Raw genomic sequence first — 27,140 nt, 5'->3', positions numbered from 1 at the left:
TATAAAAAGCCCGTGTAAAAGTCAAGACTTTTACGCTATAGTGCTTGTCTACGAGAGGTAAAATGAAGCATAAGTGGATTTATAGCGTGCATGACCCGTTGTGGACTTCTCAAAGCGTACCAAGTAAAGAATAGTCGCGTAATGGAAAATCCGTGTGCTGATCCAATCTGCCGCGAAGCTTTTAGGCCGCCGCGCCGCGCGCCGGCCGAGGTTCGTTTTTCACTCGCCGATATGCTCGCAATTACCAACTCGCAAGTAATGCAACGCTTCATTCCATTCCCATTTAACACTTTTTTATTTTCGGAAAAAAGCATTAATATTACAACGGGCATTTATGGTGGGTTAAAAATGTTTATTCTTGGAATAGCTTTTGTTTTATTTTTTAATCACATTTGAAACATTTGAAACTCGTTAAGTAACGAAAATAAGTTATGCTTCCAAATTCATAGAGGATCATCCTCATCAGAATAATTTGATACTTTAGAGACTCGGTAAGATTGAGGCAGAAAGCGAGGAAAATGAATAGTAAAGTTGGCAAACTAGGAGTCGCAGAGTGCGAGGCCAGGCGCTGGCGTGGGCCGCGGATCACGGACTCGGCTAAACACAAATCAACACCGATTCTCCATTTGTTAGACACGGGAATGTAATTATGGCCGGAACACTTGGAGGGGTGGTGCGGGGTGCACCACGCCGGGCCCCCACGTCATTGAAGCTTTTAGTTCGCAGCTCGACAACGATTGTTACTTTGCAATCGTAATGTGTAAACCAGAAAACATCTTTCGGCTTATTTTGCGATGCACGTATATATGTATATTTATATTGTTATATTTATACCATAAGTGACAAAAGCTTAAGAGAGTGAGATATACAGTTTACTGGTATTAGTTTCCTGTAATGATTAGAGTCTAGTAAAAAATTAAAAAGTACGGCGTGGCGTGTGAGAAGCGGGCGGTAAGGCGGGCGGGCGGCGAGCAATAGGGCGGGTGGCAGTAAACGGAGCCGGTGCCGGTGCCGTGACACAAGTTAAACTAAATTAATAAACTTGCAGCAGTCTCGGGCTTTATTAAAAAACACTCATTAAAGCAGAGGAAAAGTAGGTGAAGTCGCCGGCGGGGACAGCGCCGCTAATTGCGCTGCCTTTATTGCTTAAATAAAGTTTTAGTGGGGGAACACAGTTTTAATTAAAAATGTGAGAATAGTTTTTAATAAAGGACGGGCTTGGTGCGCGTATATTGCGAAACTTTGAGGCTATATGCTTAGCTTACAGGAAGTCCGGTGATATTGCGTCTTGCGCGCGGGCGCACACGCTGGTGTTGCCTGTCTGCCTAGCGTACGGTTAATAAATTATTTTTCATTAGCTTTATACAATATCGTTGCCATACACTACGTCGCCAAAAAAATACTATAAATAAGAAAGTTTTCAAATAATACAACAAAATTAACTTGATACAAAAATTACATTCTATGCAGCAAGGTACCACGAAGGTAGTATTTTTCACAGATAATATGAGTAGGTAATATTGTATTTTTGGTCAAATAAGCCGCGTTCCCTGTCAATAGAAAGTGACAAATGGTAGGAGTACGAAGAGAAACTAATAATGCTCGTGATTTACGCCCGCCCTTGTTATTACGACTCATGTGAAATGTAATTTCGGCATACTGTGTGTAGAGTCGGGCACGCACACACGGAGGCTGCGAGTGTGCAATACGTTTAATAAAGGAGGGACGCGGAGTAAATCCTTCAATTTTGCCGGCACACAACGGCGTATTCTCGTTAACCGTGGCAATAAGTTAAACGGGCGGGCAGCGGGCCCGGGGCCGGCCGACCGCGCTCGCCTCCGCTCCGCTCGGCTTCAGGAAATTAAAAAAGGTCTTGAGCCACCGCCGCCAAAGCCGGTTGGTCCGTAACTTTCTCCGCCATGTGTTCCTCGTCGTTACTCACCAGGTCCACTAATTATATTCACATCTTAGCAAAGGAATAATAAGAGCCTTGCTAAAATGCAAGCGGTACATTCCACTTATTATTTCGAAGAAGTTTATTATTCGATATATTGTTACAAAAAAAAGTTTGAATTCCAGTTACAGGTAACTTCGATATACTAACTTTATGCTAGTAATTAAAACCGTTTTTGCAAGAATTATCATTTATAAACTCTATGTAATTGTAATATGTTTCTTGGAAACTGGTGGAAAGTTTATGCGATTCAGGCGGCAACCTATCGTTTTTGTACAATTTGTATTGTCTAAGATTTCCTCAAAATATCAACAAGAGTCCAAATCAATTCTCATATTAAAATGTAGGTATGTATGATTGACTTGACTTGCTTCTGTAATTCAACGTCTATTTGTGCATATTTAACAATAGAATGTTTTAATTGTTGAATTAAGCAGTGCAAGCGATGGACTTTAATCAAAGTTCGTTCATTTCAAAGTTTCCGGCGAAGGCAGTGCAGCGGCGCGGCGGGTGGCGGGCGTCGACGTTGCCTTCGCTTTAGCGCCACGTAATGCGGGATGAGCGTAATATCTGCCGAACAAAGAATACACACGTCCGCTGAAGCCAGTTCGCCACTCCGCCTCCCGGCTGCACTCCTAATTAGATGTTCGATGAAAGTGTAATCAGACGTTGGCCGGATCCGGGACGTAATTAAACGGCACAGGCGAAGAGTGATTTATTAATAGAAAAGCTCGGCCGTAATGAAATACTGGCGGACAATGGCGGCGAGGGCGGGCGGCCGTGGAAATTAAATTCTCAGCGCCGGTGTACGGTGCTGCTCGCCGGACACTCACTTGCCGTTTCTTTGCGGTCACCGCTGCCGCTTGCTTAATAATTTACGCACTCGACCACCTTCGGCACCGTTCGGCCGTCTCCTATTAGGGAGGACGTTTGGAGGAATATAAATTTGTCGGCGAGGGAATGTAAAGAAGATTGGTTTCCGACTGGAGCGGGCGTCGAGGAAAGGGGTGGAATTGAATTTAGGCCGGTATCCACTAGCGAGGTAGTGTTTGCGATATTTCTTACCTCACATGTAGCATTGCGGGACGTGACGCTCTTGCCAATTGCTTTTTTTCAAGTTTTACGATAAAATTTTTCAACATTTATAGAAAATGTTGGTTAATAAGTCCACGCTTTATTTAGTTTAGCATGGTTTTATTTATATTTATTTATATATTTAATGACATCATCCTAATTTATTGCCAGTTAACCAAATTATAATTCCATAGCGAGGCAACACAACATTTCTGGGTTTATTTAAGTACTTAATAACACTTAAAAGCCGTTGTCAGAGTATACTTTTTCAATTAGAGTATTAAAGTGTTCCGACCCCGTCATTATGTTAGAGTGTTGTTTCATTCCTCCCCGTATCGGGCTGTCGGACGGGGCGGGCGCCCTGCCTGGGGCGCGGGCCGCCGCCGTGCGATACTCGTGTTCGTGCCACTCGGCCAGCTCACTCCGTCGCGAGCCTCCCTCATCGCCACACGTGTCGTTTTGACTTCTCTCTTTCGCAAACTTTACTCGAGCTACGATAGACAGCTCGCCGGTTAATCATTTTTCGTCAATGTTTCACCAAGAACTGTAAAAAGTATCGTAGTCGACAGTTGCGTAAATAATTGGACAATAAACACCATTGTTGATTTTAGAATTTTAGTCACTTAACACATCTCTAATCTTGTAGTGACAAAATAGAAGTGGACTATTATTTCAGTGAGCTAACTTTGCTGTGAATTTGTTTTGTTTTGGAACTGCCTAAAAGAACAAGTATTTGGAGTAAACTATTTGGTGTAGTGCTGTGTTTACATCTTTCACAAGGAACCATAGAGGTCTGTTACTTCTATTTAAATATGTATGTTTGACGTCTCTACGAGTACCACTTACCTACTGAGTTTAATTAAACTTCTGATGGGAAAATGATAGCAATTTGGTAGCTTATCTACTAATTTATTATACTGATAACTATCGCGCTTGCTCACTGTAAACGGAAATTAACTTTTAATTAAAGCATTTGCTTCTAATTAAAGGGTTCAGATTCTGTTTTGATCCTTTACATGCTGAAGAGAATGAGAACAAAATACATGTTATTACATCTAAATATACTTCAATGTTTTGATGCTATTTACGTATGACGCTACCATCATATAAATAATTATGTGTTTATAATGTGTTATCTACAATTATAAAAGTTTTAAGTGGTAATCAAGTTACCAAGTTACAATTAAGTTTTCGAGCAAACTTTGTTTTCAATACGATTATTATTACAAGTGGGCGCGTTAATGTGTAAAATTAGACAAGATTTCCACAAAATGAACTCATTGCCAACCTTTAGAGACATTAATTATAGAGAACATTATATTATTGCAAGTTTAATAGCCAATAAATTTCTTAAAATAATGAAGCAATGCATAATTTATAAGCTAAATAACAAACAAGTTTAAGCAATTTGATATTTACAAAAAGCTGTCTAATTATCATATTTATTTAAAGATTTCGATTACAATTAACCCAAATAGATAAATACATGTTTTGCATTATTTTCAATATAATATTATTTTAAGTATATACGACAAAGTTGTTAGTCATTTTATCGGATGAGTGCGTGGCTATCGAATGTGTCGAAGACGGGGGCGCTTGCCGACCGCAGACGCTTAATTACTTAATTGCTACCCAGTTCAGCTCGCTTACGCTAGACTTTTAAGTCTAAAAGTTAATTTACTTTTAACTTTGATTTAACTTCATTTATTAAAAGGAACTAGGTACAGTCAGTCGGCACATAGCTTTAAACTTTGCTCTTTGAACCATTTTTATTATAAGTGGCATAGAGTTGGAATTAAACATAGCAGCTGCAAAGCTGAGTGTTCTTTTAACTTTACATGGTTGTTTTTTACTTGATAGTGTTACTTCACTATCATACTAAACTAACTAAATTAGTAAGTTTGTTAGGTAATTAATTAATTTTAGTAAAACAAGTAAGTACTAACACTTAAAAGAGTTACTAATTTTCATAACTAGAATAAAAATTAAAAAGTTTTTTCAATACAATTCACATCCTTGTAAATACCCATTGGGGTACTATCAATCGCTACTTAGTACGATCCTGACAAACCTCTCTTGTGTCTCTTACATTCATCAATATTTTCATACAGGTTCTCTTATTCTTCTCACTACGCACTCCAGCAAGAACTCTCTTAATTTGATTAGACGAGAATGCGTTCAAGGGTTCGTTTACAAAAAAAAAAATAACCGAAAATTCGTGTAACACTATTAGTACATTACGAATAAAGCAATGTTTTTGCTATTTAAATAAATACATAATTTATAAATATTTTTAAATTGTTACCAAAATCGCTTAATTCAAATGAATCCAAACATTAGTTATGGTATGATATGCTAACATCCTGTAACCTCCAACCTAGTACAAAGTAGAGATGTATTAGATACAACTCTTTTTTTATAATTAAAGATTTTCGAAACAGATATTTCGTTAAACACAATAGAATTACCCAGATCGCTACTCTATCTCCGAATCTGAAATTAACTTTTAATTAGTATTGTAATCTTTATTTGTTGTGGCTAAATTTGGTCAGGCTTGTAACGATGTATAATAATCCTCTTTAATTATGTACAGCAGGATTTTTTTTAAATTCCGAGCTATCTTACGTAGTAATGGGATTAAGAATGGTGCTTTTATTTTAATTGGTTGTGTTAAAACCAAACAACACTTTGATTGAATCGGTTTATACATATATTTCATTCTTACATTAACAATATCTTATTTATTTTAGACGTCACACTAAATTTCTTAAATAATAGTTATAAGACCGTTTACAAAAGCATCCTCAAACGAACAGCAAGGAACAGTAATAAAGAGATACCAGTAAGAGCATAAAACAAAGCTGATATTCGACATACCGTACAATTTCATAAGTAACAAAATAGTTAACTGGGGTCTTAAGTCCAACACTGAAACTGACGGTAGTATTGAGGGAAAACTTCCGAAAGAGGTTGCTATTGTACTAGATTAAATTGGTGGTAATGAGGACCCTGGTAGTATTCTGCGTGTCCGACTCAGCAGGCACGTATTATATCTGTAAAAAATTATTTGAAGTCAGCACATGAGTTGTTATGACAGAGACCATTATATCTAGATAAAACAACACTACTGAGTCAAATCAGTCAAATAAATAAATATCCTATTATTGATACATGGACAAAAACTTTTTCTGACCGGCTTAATGCGATTCTGCGTTAATAAGTGCCAGACTTCCCTTATCTTACCAAACACAGATCTAAAAAGTGTCAAATAATATAACAAATTTGAATGAATGAATGACTTATCGGATATTCTATATTGCTGTATTGGTCATGGGTTTTAACGGACTTTAAAAGAAGGAGGAGGGTCTCAAGTCTGTATTTTTTGGTTTATTTTTGTATGTATGTTACGCGATAACTCGTCAGTAGTCCCATTTAAATTTAAATAAAATATTCCACCTCTAAGGATGGCAAACTACCCCTAATGAATCCAGTTTTGCATACTTTTCGGTAACCGATTTCAATTAAACTTGGCAAATAGATCTCCACGTACTGTTGAGGTCAGTTTTTTAGTACTCTGTACTGAGATTATGCAATGGCAACACCGTTTCTAGTCGGAAAAAATTTCAGTTGGAATTTGTTATAAACATCCACCACTGAAAATATATTAATGTAGATTATTCAAGATGTGTTGAAACTGGATGCACTATATTAACGCGCTAAAAATATTTGTTTATATGTATTGTACATTTCCTTTATTACACTATTGGACTAGCTACATACTTCTAATAAAAAATATTATTTACATCGCAACATAGCATATGAAATTCTGAATAGAGCTGTAGAAATAACTTTTACATTATGAGCGAAAATTGTAATTTACTTCCTTTTGTATTTTTTTTGTTCGTTTGTTTTGTTTTTCTTTTGTGGTGTCATTTGTAGCAGTCAAATGAAGGTTTTTTTCTTTCTGTCTTCTGCGCTAAATGTGACGATTTTTAAAAGTAAGTTAAAATATAGTCATATAATAATTTTAGAGGGTAGGTTTCGACTATTTGATGAAATACAAAATAAATTAAGTTCATAATAATAAAACACTCTGAAACAGGTTATTTGAAAAAAAAAAGGTTTTCAAACTTCTCTTTTCTTATGTAGTAAGAAATCCTTCACGTACGTGTTTGGGGATAATGGGGTACGGTGGATTAGTCCCAAGTGTATGCGCCCCCACGAACTCGCATACTGATGCATCGCTTGTTGTTTTAATTATTGTGTCTTAATTAAACTAACTACCGGGACGTTAGTCGATTGCTTCAATCTAAAAGGGGTTAAAAAAGAAATTTTAGGGCAAAAACTGTTTTTTCCATTGTAACTGTATTAATTCAGCAACGTTCAATTAAGTACAAAAATATATTTATTGTGATTGAAGTCAAATGGAAATTACGTCAACAGAAACAAACGTGTATAATTTTGGAATTATTATTAAACAATACAAATAAGTGTGATCGAATCCATCCAAAATCCTTACGCTACTATTTACGCTTATATTCGGCATATGACAGAACGAATCGTCGTCAATGAACATTGTAATCAAAATTGGTTTAGATTCTGTCGAAATGTAGATAGTACAACAATAAGGCGCTAATTAGACATGCGTGCGCGCCCGTTGGTGTCGTTTAAATGGATCCATTACCCATGGGAATGAAAAACATCAACGGGACCATGGCCGTCAGACAATCATTTAACAAACAAGTTGATAACAAATGTTGGCGAACATTTTAAATTGCGTCTATTATTTTATTATTAACGCTGCTCATTAGAAGCTGCAGTAACGATCCGTTGACGATCTCGCATGGAAACTCTCCATAATGAAGCAGACAACACAGTATTCGCTCGGTCCCACTCCCACGGCGGCGTCCGACTCACCGCCCGCGCCCGCGCCGTGTTAAATAATAGATAGATCTATCACAATAATGTCAGTTCCAGTAATTAGTGTAACAAGCATAAATTAATTAAGGCACAGTAATTGATTTAGCAATGCGTGTAGGCTTCGCATTGTCTCCCAATTATAATTGATTTCATTAACAAAGCTTCGCCCAGAATTGAAAGTACACAGTTTCTACGAAAGGGAGGGGAGGGTAATTACAAGATCCAATTTAGAATTGCCAACTCTACACTTTGCTGTTAGTTTCAAACAAAAGCTTAATTAATTAAGTCGAAAACAATTAACTTCACTGCCGTAATATTCTCAGTAATTACGCGGAATTCGTCGTATTTTGTAGCCTTCGGTAATTGCCGACGAGTCTCGAATCAGATTATATCCGACGCTAATACGACACAACACATCCATTAATTATACGAGCGTGTACATCGTGAGCACTAATTGGCAAATCTTTTATTAATACGTTAACACACAAAGTCCTCATGAAATTCACAAATAGCGCTTTACCTGCGCTGTTCAGTAATTGGATGTTTATTTTTATAGCACTGGATAGAGTTTCGAGTGCTCGTTTTGGATATATTTCAATGCGTCTTTCACGGGAAACTTTTCTCAAAGGTATATATTACCTTAAGTAGGTATAAGTGTTTTAAACACACTGACTTTTCATAAACACATGTTAGGAATTTCCGTTTGATATAAGTTTAATTTGGAGGTCTAGAGGAAGGGTTTGAAATATCAATTTTAATATATAGTCTGTAATAAATCAGAGTGTCGTTAGGCGAGCAGTGGCAGGTAGGCGCCGCGTGTAACGAGACACATTTCCGGGCGTATCCTTCCAATTAGCGCGCGCGCGGGCTGTCCACCGACGCAAAAGCTGTTCGCAGCGAACATTCTGTTCGACGCTCTTGCCATCCCACTCCAATTGGTCGAAGTTTGAGAAGGACAGCTGGTACCGTAGAATCGAACCCGAACGACGCTGTGGCGGCGCGACGGCGATGGCTGGCACGGTTTACCCAGTGACCGCCGCCCGCGCGAGCTCGTTAGGGGAATTGTTTGTTCGAGTATGTAAAAATGTGTTTATTTGCACGTACGCTCCGGGGTAAAAAATATATGAAAAGACCCTTTTAAGACTTTTAATGATTTCCCGGCAAAGGGAAATTGGGTTAGTTATTTTACCCGGGGTTGCCCCTCGTTAAGTTTTAATGGGGTAGCTAGCTACGACGTAATCAAACGTACTTATTTAAGTTAACGACGTTTATTGGATGATGTACTTTGCTATCAATAGAAGTTGTGAAGAAATTAACACGCCTACATTTTGTATTTATGTTCATGTTTATTTCTTACGAATGGCTAAAATTAGGTTGAGAAAAAAAATGGTCACTTTCGTACAGTCTGCGTCCCCTCGTTAATTAGGAAGTTGATTTGAACGTTGTACTTTCTCGGAGCATGTTAATCAGTAACAAACCGGGCCAGGGGCTGCCGACTCGTACTAAGATCATATGAGTAGAGCGCCTAATTAATCTCCAGTAAAATGTCGACGTCGGTTGTTTTTGCCAGGAACTCGGCTCATTAGAGCGACGAGGCATGTTGATTACATTCTGCAGCGCTTATTAGCGCAAAACTCTCATTAGGGGCTACTATTGTTGTAATTAAACAAGAGGCAACGTTAGTACAGACGACTTAGCGCGGATCGAAGGGAAATCGTCTTTATCCCTCGACGATAGCGTCTTGTATTTTCGAGTCGACGCTGGTAGCTGTGTTGTGCGAATTTAATTAACAACTCAATGGTTACATAGTATGAAGGGGGAGTTCTTGTGGCGTCTGACATGATTTCATTGTTAACGATGGTGAAAAAAATGTAGAGGATTGTTTAGAAGTGGCTTACGCAATTACGTGAAGGTGGTGTTCCCGCGTCGACAGGCGACGTCGGCGGTGGCGGAGTGAGTTTAATTGGACAGTCTCTACCGTCGAGCTCTGCCCGCGCCCCGCTCACCCCCAAGGGTAGTCGTCGAGAGCTCCGACGCCTAACACTTCTAATTGGCTCGCCAACACTAATAAGAGCTTTTCTCTAAAATGTATACTCATCGCATATCGTCATCTCTTACTGAAGCTTCTGCTACACAAAAACATCTAGCATCTTACCAAACTATTGATGTATTGTTATATCATCTAAGTTTAATTCAATCAGTTTTTAGACGCCAAGAGGAATAGTAACAATAGAAACGATATATGTTACTTTAGACAGTTAGATCTCTTTTATTTTATTTTTCATTACATACCTGAATAATACGTAAAAGATCTGAATATTTAAATATTATATTGCTATGTTATAGCAATACAATAAATTTTGCACAGGAATCTTATTATATCATAGCAAGGACGTTACTCGAGGGTCTTTTCAAGAACTATTTTTGTTTTTGGTCTATATTAATGACTTACCTAGGTATTGTTTGCCGAAGATAGTTCCTTCATATTGAAGTTAAGATGCGATTATTTCTAGAACAAGCTATTTCCAAGTTAGTAGAATCATTTACAGTTTAAAATACACAATATTTCTCCATGAGAAAAAAATAATTGCATACAATTTACATTACTCAATGATAGATAGACAACTACTAATGTTGTAGATAGATAGAAATGAAAAAAAAATGTTGTTGATATTGTTGTATGTTTAGATATAAAGACATATTTACGTATAACTACCTGTAGCGGTAGCGATATCCGCTGAGGTTTAAACACTAGGAATACCACATACATATTCACTCGGATTTCGCTACCCATATCGGTTGAGAATATCACGTGTATCTAAATAGTCCTTAACTTCAAGATGCCAAATTAAATGCGGTACACAAATAAATAAGTAGTAGAAACCGCTCTGCATAATTCCACAATTTAATTATTGAAATAGATAGAAATTTATTAAATAGACCAATCTAAGTTCATTTAAGCTATAGAAATAGTGATTATTTACGGTATTTTGCTTTGGGAAAATGCCGCCGTCATTATTAGAATCTTTGTTCTGTAAGGGCTATTTTCAAACTGGGCCCTAGAGTATCCCGGGGAGATAACTTAAAGAAATTTATCTCATTGTACTGGCATTACAATGCATTTTAGAAAATGTAATTAATGTTAAGAATAACGGTAAAATTTTCATGGAAAATGTGAAAAACATGAATAATGTTGTTTAAGGAAGCGTTTGCTTTTTCTTCACTTCATTTCTTTTAATTTTCATTTCATTTTATTTTCACTTTATTTAATTTAATTTAATTTTTCATTTCATTGTCTAATTTCATTTCATTTTTCATTTAATTTCATTTTTAATATAATTTTATTTCATTAATTATTTAGGTGTGCATGCTAACGTCGTCGACATTATCATCACTTTCCATTAGGTGAGATGGACTTATTTTTTTATTTACAAAAATATTCGAATAATCTGACTGTTCTTGACAGACGTCTGCTAAAAAGGATAGTGCAATGTATAACCCTTCCGTAGATCTCTGTGGACACGCAAAATTTAACATTTGCGAAGTTTAAATGGTGAAACAAATTCTTTATATCAAATATTGTTGACTGTTTTTTTACTTCAATGTTAAAAATCCTTAAATATTTCTGCCTACTATATTTTAAATAATTATTGTATGTACTCATATGGGGTAACTCCACGGATGCCAATAGAGTCATGCCAATGCAAAAACGTGCCGTACGCGTATTGGTTGGGGTAAAACACAGATATTCCTGCAGAAATCTCTTTGTAGCGCAACGCATAATGACGCACTATTCACTCTACATATACGAAATTATAATGTACGTTAGAAATAATCTTTCTTCATTTGGTACTGTAAATGTTTCTGGCATCCCACTTCGCCGTACTTGTCATTTGAGAACAGTCCCCCGACGCATGGCACTTGCATAGAAAAACCCGCGTGTCATCGGACCTACCTACTATGAAGACCTTTTCTTGAAAAATCCTTTATACTCTGTAAATAAATTTATGGACTTATAATTGTAACGAATTAAGTATTTTCTATTTTTATTCTAATTTTTACCGCATTAATATACTCTTGTATAATTGTTTTCAACCTGTGACAATCCTTGATGGAGAATGATATTTGATATGTAATTTAATGACAATATTATATAATGAATTGTTAATTTTCTATTTATTGTGTATTTTTCTTATAATTTTCATTGTTGTCTGAGGGTCTCAAAATAATTTCTTATACTTTGACATGTAGTTCAATTTATACTGTAATGTTATATTTGAGAAATAAATGAATCTGAATCTGAATCTGTAAATGATAAATGTCAACAAACATCTATTTACAAGGAGAATCCCTAGAGTGTCTTACTCACGTTTCTCAAGAGAATCTGCATTACGAATTAGAAATACTATTTAATCAATTTGACAAATTGAAGTCTAATTTTCTTCCCTAAGAAATAAAAATACTTTCAATTTTAATATAAGTTTGAATTTATTCCGTACATAAATCATAGAACTACTCTTTAATTTAATTTAATTTAATCAAAATATGTTGAAACAAAAGTTTGGAGATGTTTTCTTTTTTTATGATCGCAAGTGACGGGATGAACAAGTGGTGCGCCTGGTAGTAACAGACACGCCTGTCCATACCAGTTACCGTGCCACTCAGAGCTTTAATTTAAGCGGCCGTCAACTTGAGACATAAAGTTGACAAGTCCCATGTGCCTGTAATTTCACCAGTATCCTTACGTAGTAATTTAAGCACTACTTCTTGGCGGCAGAAATAGAAGTGTACTTCCCTGCTCTTTCGTATGGTCTCTACTGCTACTACAATGTTCACATATGTATCAGTTTTTATATTTGAACTACATTCGAAATTTGCTAAAATGAGAGTGTTGGTAATTACTTCGTTTAAGAAGCAGCAAAAACCATTATGTCTTTCGCATTTGCAATCGCGTGTGATTGAATTTATTGCCGTGTACTGATTGGTGCTTCATGACTAATGCGTGTGCGACGCCACAGCTATGAGCAGATATACTAGCTGTCTGAGTGCTAATTAAGATAACAACACATAATTAAAACATACGTCTTTATTATCCACAATATAATTGAATAAGTGCAGTTGGGTTCTGAGAAACGTAGCAAAACCCAACATTCGTACCATATATACAAATCATTTATTCCTACTGTTACACATGGCAATCACAATACCGTATTGAATTTCAATTATGCCACAGCGTTTCGAAAACAAATGCTATTAAATTCGAAATGCCGAAACGGTTGTTTGTGTATGGTGCTTAATTAGCAATTATTATTTTTACATGTTTGATAGTTTTCATTGCGGTATGGGTGCGTATTATAGAGAAGAGACGAGCAAGTCGTGTGCCTGTTGGTAAGCGACGCGCCTCTCCATAGCTGTTGCAGTGCTACTTAGAGCTTCAAATCGCAAAGATCTGAGAGGCACTACCACTGCGCCCAAACCCTCAAACAAGTTAACACGTCCCATGTGTCTGTCATTTCACCAGCACCTTTACCGTTCAAAACTGGAACGCAGTAATGCTTACTTTACCGGTTGGCGGCAGAAATAGGTAAGGTGGCAATACTTACCTGGACAGACTCTTCCCAAGGAGCTCTGCTACATCTAGATCGATAAAATAGATAATCGTAGCTCTATAAATTCTAATTCAAGTAAAGATTGCCTTGTCTATCGGTTTTGATGCATGATTTGTGAGCAGTATCTTTTATATATTATCAATAATGATATTGTTGTGACGTTATTACCTTTTTGTTACAACCTCTGTATTAATTACAAATAAAATACACTTTCGGTATTCAGCCAGATGAAAATGTACACAATTATAATATTATTTGTTATAAAAAACCGACGTCAAAAGTACTTGTCCGTTTTTGCTATGTTAGTTACCGCGGTCTCTGAAACGCCTATGGAAATCCTCGTCAAAACGAATCATCAAGCCCAAACTCAAGGTAGCTGCTGTACACTGCACATTATCAGATCAGCTCTAGGTCACCATAACATTTTATTTTTACGGAAATTACATTTATTTGTCAAGTTTCATTGAAATCGGTTAATAACAAGTGGGTGAAATTTAATAAACCGGATTTATACCCTAATGTACCACCCTTAGAGGTGGAATATTTTCTTCGAATTTGAATGTGACTGCTACTAAGGTACCCCCTTTCCATCAAAAAAATAATAATCGATATCGGTTCACAAATGTCGGAGTAATACATACAAAAAATACAGTTGAATGAGAACCATCTCCTTTTTTGAAGTCGGTTAAAAATGCGGTATTGCCGATGTGACATATTTAGTTGACGACTGTGTCAAAAACAATAAAGGCCATTGGGACTTGAATCCATTGAATCTATAGAACAGATTCGTGATAACGACCAGCTACAGCTGACGAAAATGCGAAAAGATTTAGAATCTCCCTGTGCATTTGTATGGAGAGTAGCAGTAGCAGGGCTAAAAATGCCGCATTGGCAGAAACATAATATGACTAATTGACAATTCATATTATGAATTTTCAAACAAAACGAAAAACGCAATTCATCTATTTGACTGTCAAATAGATGAATAGCGTTATATGAATTGTAAGAAATTCATAATATGAATTGTCAATTAATCATGTTATGATTCTGCCACTACTGCCACTTTAGCCCTGCAGTTTACTATGTTTCAAACGTTTCAATTCAAATTGATTTTTATGAAATATTATTGCTTTTATTATCTGTTTTTAGACACAATCACCGGCGAAATAGTTCTGGCTTAGTTAATGTTATTGACAAGATATGTGAGTCAAAGGTAATGAACGAGAGATTAAAATGTTTGGTCGTTGATATAGGCATCAATGGGTGGACAATCATAAGAGACTCATTTACAAATATTACTTCATCTTCTTCTTATCGTATCGATGACATGCACCACACTACTGTGGCCCAGAATTCAGCCACACCGACCGCGTCACTAGTAGCCACCATTTAATTCTCAAGCGTGCACGTGTTAGGACACGCGATTTGAGGCAGACCATCGTTTGAATCACACCGCAGAATTAGAATCCCCATCTGAAAAAATTGTTCTTACTTTGACCAACCTGAGTCCGAAGCGTGTTCATAGACTTCTAGATCAGCCGTGGCCATTCGTGTCCAGGACAATGACTCTCAAAAGGCAGGACAAAGGTAGATGATAAATATTACTTAACCATTTTATGTCATTTAGCAATGATATGCATATAATAAAGACGTCGTGTCGGTGGAGTAGGAATGTCGCAACTCGCTCGCTACCGCTACGACACACTTCAGCAGGGCGGATATGAGCGGCTATTTAATTTCCGAGCTTTCAGTGATCGTTTCATATTCAACTACCATACTTACAAATTTCTGAACGAATGTTCCGGCGTCAATCGTGATTTTACTTATGATTAGTATTGCACATGTTGGTATATATTTATCTGTTTAATTACTCTAGTTCGAGTTTAAGAAATATTATTGAATACTTGTAGTGACGTATGTACGACAGCATCAATGTTTACGCCACAGTCAGACCAGCCTTTGTTAACATTTACACTTTGTGTACGTGATCTGCTAAAACTATGTTAATTAACTAAATCAAAAGGAATAATGTACTCGTGCCACCCACAGAGCTTTTCACAAGCAATTGTAGTACGGGCTTCGAGCGAAATTCTGTATCAATTACGCGAGACACCAGTGAACGAACGAGTATTCCAGAGGTCGAATGAATAGATGCGGCATATGCAATACATCCATGCAACGGCGTTGGACTTGTTATATTTTGATTTAATATCGTGATGTTTTTACTAGCATAATATTCGTCTCTTTTTTTGTGAAAATACTCCACAAGTATATTAATAATAGGGGTTAAAGTATGAAATTGCCGATTTGTACTGAAAATCTAAATTGTTTATTTTTTAAATTTTTAACAAATTTATTTAATCAAAATAGTTGCCATTATTATCTATACATTGCTGCCATCTAATGGGAAGGTTATTAATGCCTTTGCGATAGAACTCCGACGATCTAGACTGCACAAACTGTGTGAAAGCATTTTGTACTGCCTCCTGGGAAGAAAATTTCTTGTCACGTAGATAATTGTCCAAATCACGAAAAAAATGGTAGTCCGTTGGAGCAAGCTCTGGTGAATACGGAGGATGACGAATGGTTTCTAACTGCAGTTCCTGAAGGGTCAAAATGGTTTCTCGTGCTGTGTGAGGTCTCGCGTTGTCGTGGAGCAATAATGGTGAAGATCGATTCAAGAGTCGGGGCTGTTTTACTGCTAGTTTTGTCAACATGGTTCGGAGTTCGGCACAATAGACATCTGCCGTTATTGCTTGACCAGATCGGAGAAAACTATAGTGAATAACACCATGCTGAGACCACCAAACAGTTACCATTACCTTTTTATTGGTAAGTTTTGCTTTAGGACACTGTTGTGGCATTTGACCTGGGGTCAGCCATTGCATTTTTCTTTTCCGGTTATCATAAAGAATCCACTTTTCATCACATGTTACAATTCGATCCAATATTCCTTCATTTCTGTACCGGTTCAACAAGGCAACACAAGTTTCAACACGCGTTTCTTTCTGCAGATCAGTCAAATCATGAGGCACCCATTTTTCGTATTTTTTTATTTTATTGATTTGACGCAAGTGAGTCAATATTGTGGGTAAGGTAACGTTAAATCATGCCGCTAATTCCTGGGTAGTTTGACTAGGATCGGCTTCCACTATCTCTCTTAATTCATCGTTATTCACCTGTGTGGGCGGTCTTCCTCGTGACTCGTTCTTTAAGTCGAAATTTCCATCACGAAAGCGTTTAAACCAAAATCGCACGGTGCGTTCATTAGTAGACCCCTCTCCAAACGCAGCATTGATATTGCGGGCTGTTTCTGCCGCGTTAGTTCCGCGTCGGAACTCGTATTCAAAAATCACTCGAATTTTCGCAGTATCCATCTTTCTTGTCTAAATTGAATAACAAAAACAATTGAAAGTCGATATTCAAATGTTTCAAATTTAAAAAAAAAATCACAGAAACCATTTGAAAAAAGTTTCATTCGAAAACCTCAAACCATGAAGATTCTATGAAAATTCAAAGAACCTATTGCAATAAAACGGCAATTTCATACTTTAAGCCCAATATTATTGATACAAAGATTGAACATTATACAAAGAAAAAATTCTTCGACCCGACTGGACGTTGCGACGAGTCCAGTCGGATGAAAGAAATATTTCTTTATATTTTTAACTTTTTAAATTGCTTACCAGATGATACTATATTACTGATGATGACAATGAGGATTGGGTTTTTTATTGAAAGTTTTTGATATTTGTAAAAACGAGCTATTAAAAAAACATGATAAAATCTTTATTTCACATTTACTTGGCATTACCTGGACTAATGTCCAAATATATAGATATATTGATTATATAATAATTCACTGTAATCAGTGAATTATTATATACTCAATATTTCTATCTCATAAAGTAGACTAAATAATCGTGCATACTGTGAGATAAATAAGTGTCTTTCATCAGTAAAAAAACTAAATTGATTATATGAGGAAAATTCACGAAATGATTACTATTATAGTATACGTAAAGATGAACATTCAAATGCCATTAGCGAATTTCCACGTTTAGAAATTAAAATCTTACTCCCATTAATGTTGAAAACGAGAAAGTTTCATTAATGTTTATTTCTGAAATAAATCGTAACATTTGAATGGATTCGCGTGTTAATTTTGTTTGTAATATGTCTCGTATTAACACCTAGAATAGTTTTGATACATACATCATGTGAACGATTTTTGAAGTAGCCACTTGTGTGCAGCGTTTTCATGAATCCTTGCAGCAGTAAGCTTTAATTAGAGCAAAGTCAACACGCTGCGCCACCAGTGAGCTTTTTGCTCGCACGCCGACAGATTTGCACCAATTGCACCGTGCACGACACCGTTCCGACATGTAGGCATTAACGCATGCGAAGTGCATGCCGCTTCTGTAGAATATTGTTCTTTGTTGCGTTTTTTATTACAATGCATCATAGTTTTAAAAAGACACGGGTTTCCTGCTATTTCTTTAAAAATACGGTATTTGTAAAGTTATTTGGCAATGATATGCCTATTAGGCATTTTTTCGATAATCATTATTCAAGTGATCAATATAAGTAAGGAATAGGGTAAACATAATTTCAAAACTTAGTTAAAAATCAATGACAGAAAAGTAACCTGGTGAAAAAACGGGTCACTGATATATCGAGTTCTTCTTTTTTAAAAGTCGCGGGTGCCATGGACACACACACAGGGACAACCACAAATTACACCCAAACTCACTAGAGAAATAAATGTAGGGCATACTCTTTCACAAGGAGCTCTACAGCTGCATTATATATGCGTCTTCAAGAGACCGCTCTTAGTGATAAGGCCGCCTTTGGCCACATTATTTTATGATGTTTATTTTATTATTATATATTTATATGTTTAGTTTATTTTATTATGTAATGTGTCTATCTATCTATCTAATTTGTTTGTCTGTTATATCGACTGAAAGACTGTAGTGATAAACTAGGTTAGGGCTTCAATCTGCTTCAATGTTTGTGTTTTTTTATGCTGTATAGTTTTTAAAATCCACTTATTTTGTTGCAGGTTCTACACCAACGTCTTGTTACAACATTCTTAATTGGCGAGTATTAAATTCATGATTGCCATTTTGTATTAACATTTCAATTTATTTATAATTCTGTAGTTATTTAAGTATAATTTTCTAAACACTTTCTAATTATAATGGAACATAATATCATATTTGATTTTACTAGGTATACAATTAAAAAGGGCAAAATAATTTCGTATTTTTGTGAAATATACGTAACATTGTGTGACATGATATAAAATTAAAGTGGTTTATTAACCATCAATCTTGTTAAATGAATCATAGTAAAGGCTGATAAATAATTAAGAGCGTATTGTCCAGTTTCAAGAACTTCTTTTCAATTATGTTGTATGTTTAGTAGCAATATCTCTCACTGACAGTGAAGCAAAATATGATACCTGCTTATTATTATGGACACCAAGACCGAACACACTAAAGAAAAATAGATGTAAAAATAGACGAATATCACTGCAGCAAAAAATATCATGATACTCAATAAAAATAAATATGATACTTGCTTATCGAAGAAGGTGCACAAACTTTGAAAAACGCGTGAAATTCTTTGCCCGTGTTAAGCTATTTTGGCCGATTATGATCTGAATCTTTTCCGTACAGGAGATTCGTGCCCAGTAGTCGGATTTGTAATGGGTTAGTAAGAGGATTCAAAATTATCAATATATTTATTTTCTTTGATAATTCTTATGATAATGATCCTTGTTAATTTATAGTATTGTGTCAGATTTGGTTTTTCACTTTTTTTAAGTGTGACATTTGACACATTTAGATACGTCTCTTATACAAATACATGACACGACATTTTGTTGTTCCAATTATTTTTTATAAATACCAAGGTATAAGTATTTATCGAAATAATTACCATGATAATTGTCAGTGACAATTCACATTTACAAATTTGGTTGATAATTATGACAAAACGTATTCTCGACTATGAAATAGTGACGCTATTAGTGACTTATGTATTCAATGTTCGTGGTAGAAGCAATAAATTCTGGTATCTTTGACAATAAAAGAAGAATTAAATATCTCCGTAGACGTGACGTGGTTGTCACCCTATAGCGACAATTCTAGTCACCTCTATACATCTTGCACTATAGCAATCTGTGGTGGCACTAATAGAAGCCACTGTTTATTTGTCATTAATTCCGTTCCCTCTTGCCACGTGCCTCACACTACAGTGTCATTTCCGTCACTAGTTTTAATTAAAACCAGGGTTGGGTGGATATTGCACAAACGTCTAAAGCAAATTGCTTCTAGCTGTCCGAGTACTTGGCAATTAATTTCCTAAAATTTGATATACGTGGGGCACACTATAAGTTTCCTGAATGAATAAGAAAATAATACTATAAATGGTCAGAAATGAATTTATTGTTTCCCAAAACATTCTCCGTCAGCGTTGATGCACTTTTTCATACGAATGAACCCATTTTGAAACATTTATGCCACTCCTCCGTGAGAATCTCTGAAACATATTTTTCATACTCTTCGACAGCCTCTTCAGGTGATGAAAATCGTTAACCGCGTAACTGGTTCTTAATTTTTGGAAATAAATAAAAGCCACAAGGTGCTAGGTCGGGACTGTACGCGGGATGGCTCACAAGGTCAACGTTGTTGACCTTCAAAAATTCATTTGTCTGTCTGGCCGTGTGAGAACTGGCATTATCGTGGTGCAAGATGATACCGCATTTACGGTTATTTTTACGGAGTCTGTCAATAACTTTCGGCAAACAAATGCTCGTGTACCAATCACTATTCACGGTACAACGATTCTCCAAAGCAACAGTAGCCACGTGTCCAGTTTTATTAAAAAAAGAAGCAATCAACCGCTTAAAGGCACTTTGCACGCGCGCCACTTTGGTTGGTTTCGACTCGTCTCTTAAGACCCATGCGCTCGATTGCTGCTTTGTTTTAGGATCGTAACTATAAATCCGTGTTTCGTCACCTGTTACTATGTTCCACACCAAATTTGACGCCCCTTCGTTGAATCTGGTAAGCATGGCATTGCATCAAGTGACGCGATCCGTTTTTTGAGCTCAGTCAAATTGACTGTCACGGCGAAAATTTTCACGCGTTAAATGCATGATGTAGACAACCAATTTCTAAAATGCCGCTACAATGTAAAAACAAGTGACAGTCAGATGAAACAAACTGTATTCTACAGCCAAAGAGTTCCATTTTCAAATGTTCTAATTATTTTTTAAATATTGTTTATGCCAGTGGCCAGTTCCGTAAACTTATAGTGCGCCCTATGTAGAACTGTGTTTAAATATAAATCAAGTTTATAGAAGCCGTGGTAGCCTAATGGTTTGATTTACCGCCTCTCAAGCAGAAACTGTGGGTTCAAATCCAGGCTTGCATCTCTGAGTTTCTCGGAATTTATATGCGAAACTTAATTTGAAATATCCAATCTGCTTTTCGGTGAAAGAAAACATCGTGATGAAACCTGCACGTTGAAGAAGGTTCACAGCCCTCGGAAAACGTGTGAAATCCCCAACCTGCATAGAGCTAGCGCGGCGAACTATGGCCTAAACCCTCTGAGAGGAGACCCGTGCTCAGCAGTGGGATGTCTAAAAAGGATGATGATGTGTGGATAGTAATATTTATTCAGTGAATAATGTGCAGCATTGTAATGCTAAACTAAGCAACTTAAATACAATAGGCTGTGGAATGTGTTGATAATTTTTTACATTTTTAAACGACAGAATGCGTTCGATGAATAAAATATTTTGTTATTAAATAAATAATTTATTTCTAAAGTTAATTAAACTGATATCTAAAATATATCGTAGCAAAATAACATCAATCACAATTTGTTTAGCTACCCAACACAAACGTGTGTGAAAAGTAAACAATGCAGAATTTAGGGGTATTCAAATCCGCGTCATCGCGGTCGGTGTTCGGTAGTGATAGCAGTGTTATTACCGCTATCGCAGGATCTGTCGACTGTTCCGTGTCGCCCGCGCCCGCGCCCGCTCGCACTATGCGCAAACAAATACGTGCCGGTGCGCAAGGGTGCCTTATCCCAACACTTCATCAACACCGTAGGGGTTAAAATATCATTCCGGGGTTTAAATTTTATAATAGAGTTTGCCCGATAGCAACCAGGCTTTATAAAGTTAGAAAACTTTACAATTTTCAAATTTATTTGAAAACAATGCCCAGTGTTAGATACATTATTTTGAGAAGTAATTAAAAATAGATAAAATTGTGAATGTATCTTTGTAAATTTGAAAAATGATAAAGTCGGTACTTACTTCTTAAAGTTAAAGGCAGCCTTATGTTTTGAGTGACAAATCCAATTTTATTCTCGACTGCCCCTCTCGGCCCTCACCCCGCGCGCCGCGGACCGATCAGACCTTATCCAAATTGGATCTTGAATAATAAAGAATCGGGCGATTGGATTTTATTCCTTAAATTCAATTAGCACACGAGGGGCGTGTGTGTGACTGCAGACGAAAGATAGAGGAACATTATCGTATTAAAAGGGATTGTAGGGGTTTATTGGTCGTATCCCTTCCTTACCCTTTTAAAACTTTCACCCTTTACACACTTGACTAGCTTAGAAAAATTAATGGCTCATATATAAAAACGTAGATTAAGAAATGGTACCATACCGTATAAAGAAGTCATTAGAAATAAGTATTTGTTATCACAATTTTCTGCGTCGTTTACTATGTAAGTAAACTCACTCCCAGTTTTCAGTATGTATAAATAAAACTTCTAAATACACAAAAAGTTTTTTTTTTTGTGATTCAAAAGGCAGATTTAATGCCATAATGTTGCGAAACAATTTAAAATTGAATGTCCATTCAAAATGCCGAATCGGCAAAACAACTTTGCAATTCTGAGAGTTTCATGGCAAGTCTCAAAGACATCTTGTTTGTAAACACGATATGGTGATGAATAAGTGGAAATAGGATCAATATTGAATTGGTTAACGTATTTAAATTAAAAAACTCATTTCGGTTTAAAATAATCGTCAGATAGAGCCATATAGAGCATTAATTCATTGGACCTAATACATAATAATTTTTACGCTTGAAAAATATTTGTTATTCTATAGAGTACCCATTATAGAGTACCCATTTGAACAAATCAAAGGGGACAGCTTTGAACTCCGTTTACAGGTTCTGATTAGCTTCCTCTCCTAATATTTTTATGAGAAGAGGCTTTTTTTAGTTATTTATATTCTGTTTTATACTATTCCTGTGATTTTATAAGTAATTATCTAAGAAGTTAAGTTTTTATTTATTTTTCATATTGCAGTGAATAATTTAAGCTTCAATTGAGTTTCGGTTCTGTCTAAATTTATTTTTGTAATAGTCCTGTAATTATAGATTTAACTAAACAGATTGAAGAACTATAAATATTGTAAGTGTTTTGATAACGGATTTAATAAAAATATTTTGCAATAAATAAGTGTGTACGGTAATTTATGACAATGAAACAAATATAAATACAAGTTTGAACTCTATTATTGAATGGCTTAAATATAATGATCTAGTTATAAATCTTGACAAAACTAAAGTTATGAACTTTAAACAAAGATACAATAAACCTATGCAAACTAGAGTGGTCTATGAAAGCAAGGAGGTCGGTGAAACAATGACAGTAAAGTTCTTAGGTTTATATATAGATAATAATCTAAAATGGCAAACACACCTAGAATATGTATGTGGTAAGATACTAAAGTTTTCTTATGCATTGTTTAGGCTATCGAAAATAGTAAATTTAGACGCTCTAGTGACCGCCTACCATGGTTATGTAGCATCCAACCTTAGGTATGGAATCATTTTTTGGGGAAATGCACCACACATTGAACGCATATTCAAAGCCCAAAAGAGATGTATTCGGGCTATATGCGGCTTTAAAAAACAGATAGCTGTCAACCACATTTTAAAAATTTGAAAATACTGACTTTACCATGCTTATATATATTTGAAATTTCACTTTTCGTAAAGCGTCATCTTCATTTATTTGAATTCGTCACACGAGCCCGCCGTTCTCATCAATTGAAAAGTAGATCATGTAAAACTGCTCTACTTCAAAAGAGTGTAATAGTAATGGCTACGAAGGTTTATAACAAACTTCCACTTGAAATTAGGAATTGCAACGATTGTGCAGAATTTAAGAAATTATTATTTAATTACCTAAATGATTGGACATTCTATAATATTGAAGATTTCTTATAAAATTTACATTTCATATTAATAAATTTGTTATTGATTATTTTACTATTGTTATTATGTTTCATTAGTAATAGGTTGCATTAATTGGACTGCATGATTATAATATTATTACAAATTATTGCATGAGAATTACTAAAACTAAGAAAACTTTGTTTGCCATAAGGCATCATCACAGTGATTCAAAATTCATTCTTGTAACAACTTTATAACCTGTGTATCACAAAGAAATAAATGATTTGATTTGATTTGAAGTTATTTTCATTTAAATTGATGAATTCAAAAGTGCCCCAGACGCGTTTATATTTGCCCCAGGGGCAGCTTTGAACATTTGAGTTTTTTCACAAAAAAGGGAATTATGACAGTATTATAGACTTTTTGATGGTGCTTAGTATGAATGATTATAGCCAAATAATAGGTGTAACTACTGCAGCAAACAAAAAAATAAATAATAATGATTTAGGATTTTACAACCAGATATGTAAAAAATTGTTCAGAGGTGCTCCCTTCTCCCCTACATTAAAGAAAGAAGTTAGAAGTGACTCGTTCTAATCTTACAAATTATAACATATGTCGCAATGATCGTGCGTGAAATGTAGGAGTATGGTAATACAAGAACTCGCCCGCCGACTTAATTTCGAATAAACTGTAGAATTAATATTAACGAATCATTTCGATACGCACCGGCATAATCTCGATTACATTATTAACTTGGAGCCTTTGATATTCAAATGTTTCGTTCATAATCGGAGTTTATTAATCGTGAAAAGGAAACAGAGCTATCGAGCTCCGATGTATTTATTGTTTAAATCCATTTTCCATTTGTTGGATAAGTAGGAAGTGACATGTTTACGTTTTGAATAAATAACGTATTATGCTAATAGTTACGTTTTTAGTGGTGTATAAATGGAACGAACAGTCGTTAGTGGAATGTGCTTGGAAGTATTATGTTCTTGTAAAATGTTGTAGTGACTAGATTGTTCCATTGTGTTTTTGTTTTTTTGGGATGAACATGTCGTGTGCCTGACGATAAGCTTGTCCTTAACAGTTCCCTAACAGTAAACACGTCTGCCCATAACAGTTGCAGTGCCATTCAAAGCTTTAAATGACAAAAATTTGAGCGGCATTGCTACCACTGCGCCCGTCACCCTGAGCTTTAAGTTGACAAGTCCCATGTGCCTGTAATTTCACCAAGTTGTTTGTAAGTTTTTGATGTTGAGTTTATTACGAATAACAAAGCTAGGGGACTGATGAATTATTCTTATTGACTTATATCCGTAATATTAACTTTATTATATGATTATATGATATTCAATTACTTTTCGTAAAATTGCTCGACTAGTTTGTTATAATTTAATAATACAAAGATCGAAATTTAATTGAAGAGAAACTTTCATAAATATATCACAGATGGCGTTGCGTTAAAAACTAAAAATAAAGATCTACAACAAGCACATAGAAAATTCGTGAGCTGGTTCGGTCCGCAGCTCGGTTGGAAAGCGTCAGCCACGATATGCTGAAGGTGCTGGTTCGACACCAGCCGGATCGAAGGAATTTTTCTTAGTATTTGATCTTTCTGTTAATAAAACAAACCAGTGAATTATACTCTTTAAAGATGAAAAAAATGTTAAAAGTAATTTATGTGATTATCCATACAAAATGTTCAATTTACTGTAGGTACATTAGGCGTAACATGGGCATTAATTCTACAAATGTTTCCGTAGAAATAGTAATATCAGTGTCATGTTTAATAGGAATCTTCTCATAGCATAGCAATAAATAATCTAATCCAAGTTGACGCATCACTCGGGCAGCCATTAGATCGGACGTATTAATAAAATAAATTGCGATAATATCGCTGCTACGTTTGACGTAAACATCGAAATCTACTTAAAGTAATGGAAACGATATAATGTTGCAGAATCAGGGGCGCCTGATAAGATGAGTAACTGTGTCTCACATATACCATATAGTTTATAAAGCGATATAGTAGTGTTGTTTTACTGTATTAAAGCAGTAGTTATAAACATTTAAGTAAAGAAACTACTGGAATTAATGGTCAATTATCTGGAATTCTAGCTATATCAGAATCTGCGTCATATATTTACATAAATATTGCGTAAGCAATGTCGCATAGATATCAGCGGTAATAGGATTTCGTAATTCTTGATTAATTAATGAATGCACCCCCATATAAGCTGCTAACGTTTAATAACGTACAATAAGAACTACACGTCCAACAGCTACTTATTTAAAATGTGTCTCGTTCATTCATTCAAAATTTTGTATGTGTGCTAGCTTAGTATTTTAAAATCGAGAATTTCAAACATTTTCGAGCAAAAAAAACAAATTTTAAAGTTACGAAAAAGTTGCGCGATCAATTGAAAAAATCGAATTATTTAAATTGTCCGATAATTACTGCATTTGGTCAAGAAACTAACTATGTATTAACAGTTTAATTAACTGAACTAGAGCTAGATTTAATGGCTAGAATTGGTTATCCCCACAGATTGAAAATAAACTATACTTTCGGATTCCGCCGGGGCATTTTGGAGACACACGCGTACCGTTCGGTCACATTGTCGGTTAATATCATTATCTATGGTTAACATTAGGCAGGATCATAGATATATATTTATCATTTCCATGATCATTTTTCATATATCTATGGGCATTATTATGGCAAAGCATTTCTATTTTATACAAGGTTAGTTGGGGTAAGGAAAAGATAAAGTCTTATTAGAATTTTTAAGTACACTAAACTTGCTTTTGTTCATCAGCTTTACATGTTTTAATAATTATTACGCTAAATTCACTACTTACGATGTATTTGCTAAAAACTGTTTCTCTTCTCCCAAAAGATGGTGTAAAAGGAACAGCCATCGTGTTTTCTTATAAAGGTAATGTAAACCTCGTGTTCTCCAGATTTCACAACTATCTTACTATGGTTTTTTCTGCGTTTTGGATTTGGAGCCTCGCAGCGACACCTCTTTAATATTTTTTAAACAAATTTGTTTGTCTATTTTATAGACTACAAGCTAAACTCTTTAAAGTATGAGTTAAGGCTTCAAGTCCCTCTTCCCCTGGTGTTTTTCTTACCTCATCTGAATTTACTTGTTAAAAAAAGCGAAACAAAAATTTACTGAAATAATAACTATTAAGAATCACTGGGGATTGGACAGACGATTATTCGTATACATTTTTGGGGCGCATTCGTTTATTAATGATGGAAAATATAATAATATATATAGATATATAGTAATATAATATATATATATATATATATATATATATATATATATATATATAT

At 35.4% G+C, this 27,140-nt stretch overlaps 1 protein-coding gene across 3 annotated transcripts in view; it reads left to right on the top strand.

Moving 5' to 3' along the window:
- Positions 1-3,412: 3,412 nt before the first annotated feature.
- The window catches only part of LOC113235072 (LIM domain only protein 3-like), a 49,233-nt gene continuing 25,505 nt past the window's right edge, over positions 3,413-27,140 (top strand). Inside the window, exons 1-2 of one of the 3 annotated variants that reach the window (XM_026470629.1) lie at positions 3,413-3,819; positions 18,623-18,659. The gene's annotated coding sequence lies outside the window, so the exon portion shown is untranslated. The remainder of the gene's footprint in view (positions 3,820-18,622; positions 18,660-27,140) is intronic. The other 2 variants (XM_026470630.1, XM_026470628.1) reach the window with 2 other exon arrangements.

The sequence above is a fragment of the Hyposmocoma kahamanoa genome, unplaced genomic scaffold (genome assembly GCF_003589595.1).
Source record: "Hyposmocoma kahamanoa isolate Upper Pololo Valley unplaced genomic scaffold, ASM358959v1 87, whole genome shotgun sequence".
Classification (NCBI taxonomy): Eukaryota; Metazoa; Arthropoda; class Insecta; order Lepidoptera; family Cosmopterigidae; genus Hyposmocoma; species Hyposmocoma kahamanoa.
The sequence above is the reverse complement of the archived record's forward strand: the minus strand, read 5'-3'. Positions and strand labels throughout refer to the sequence as shown.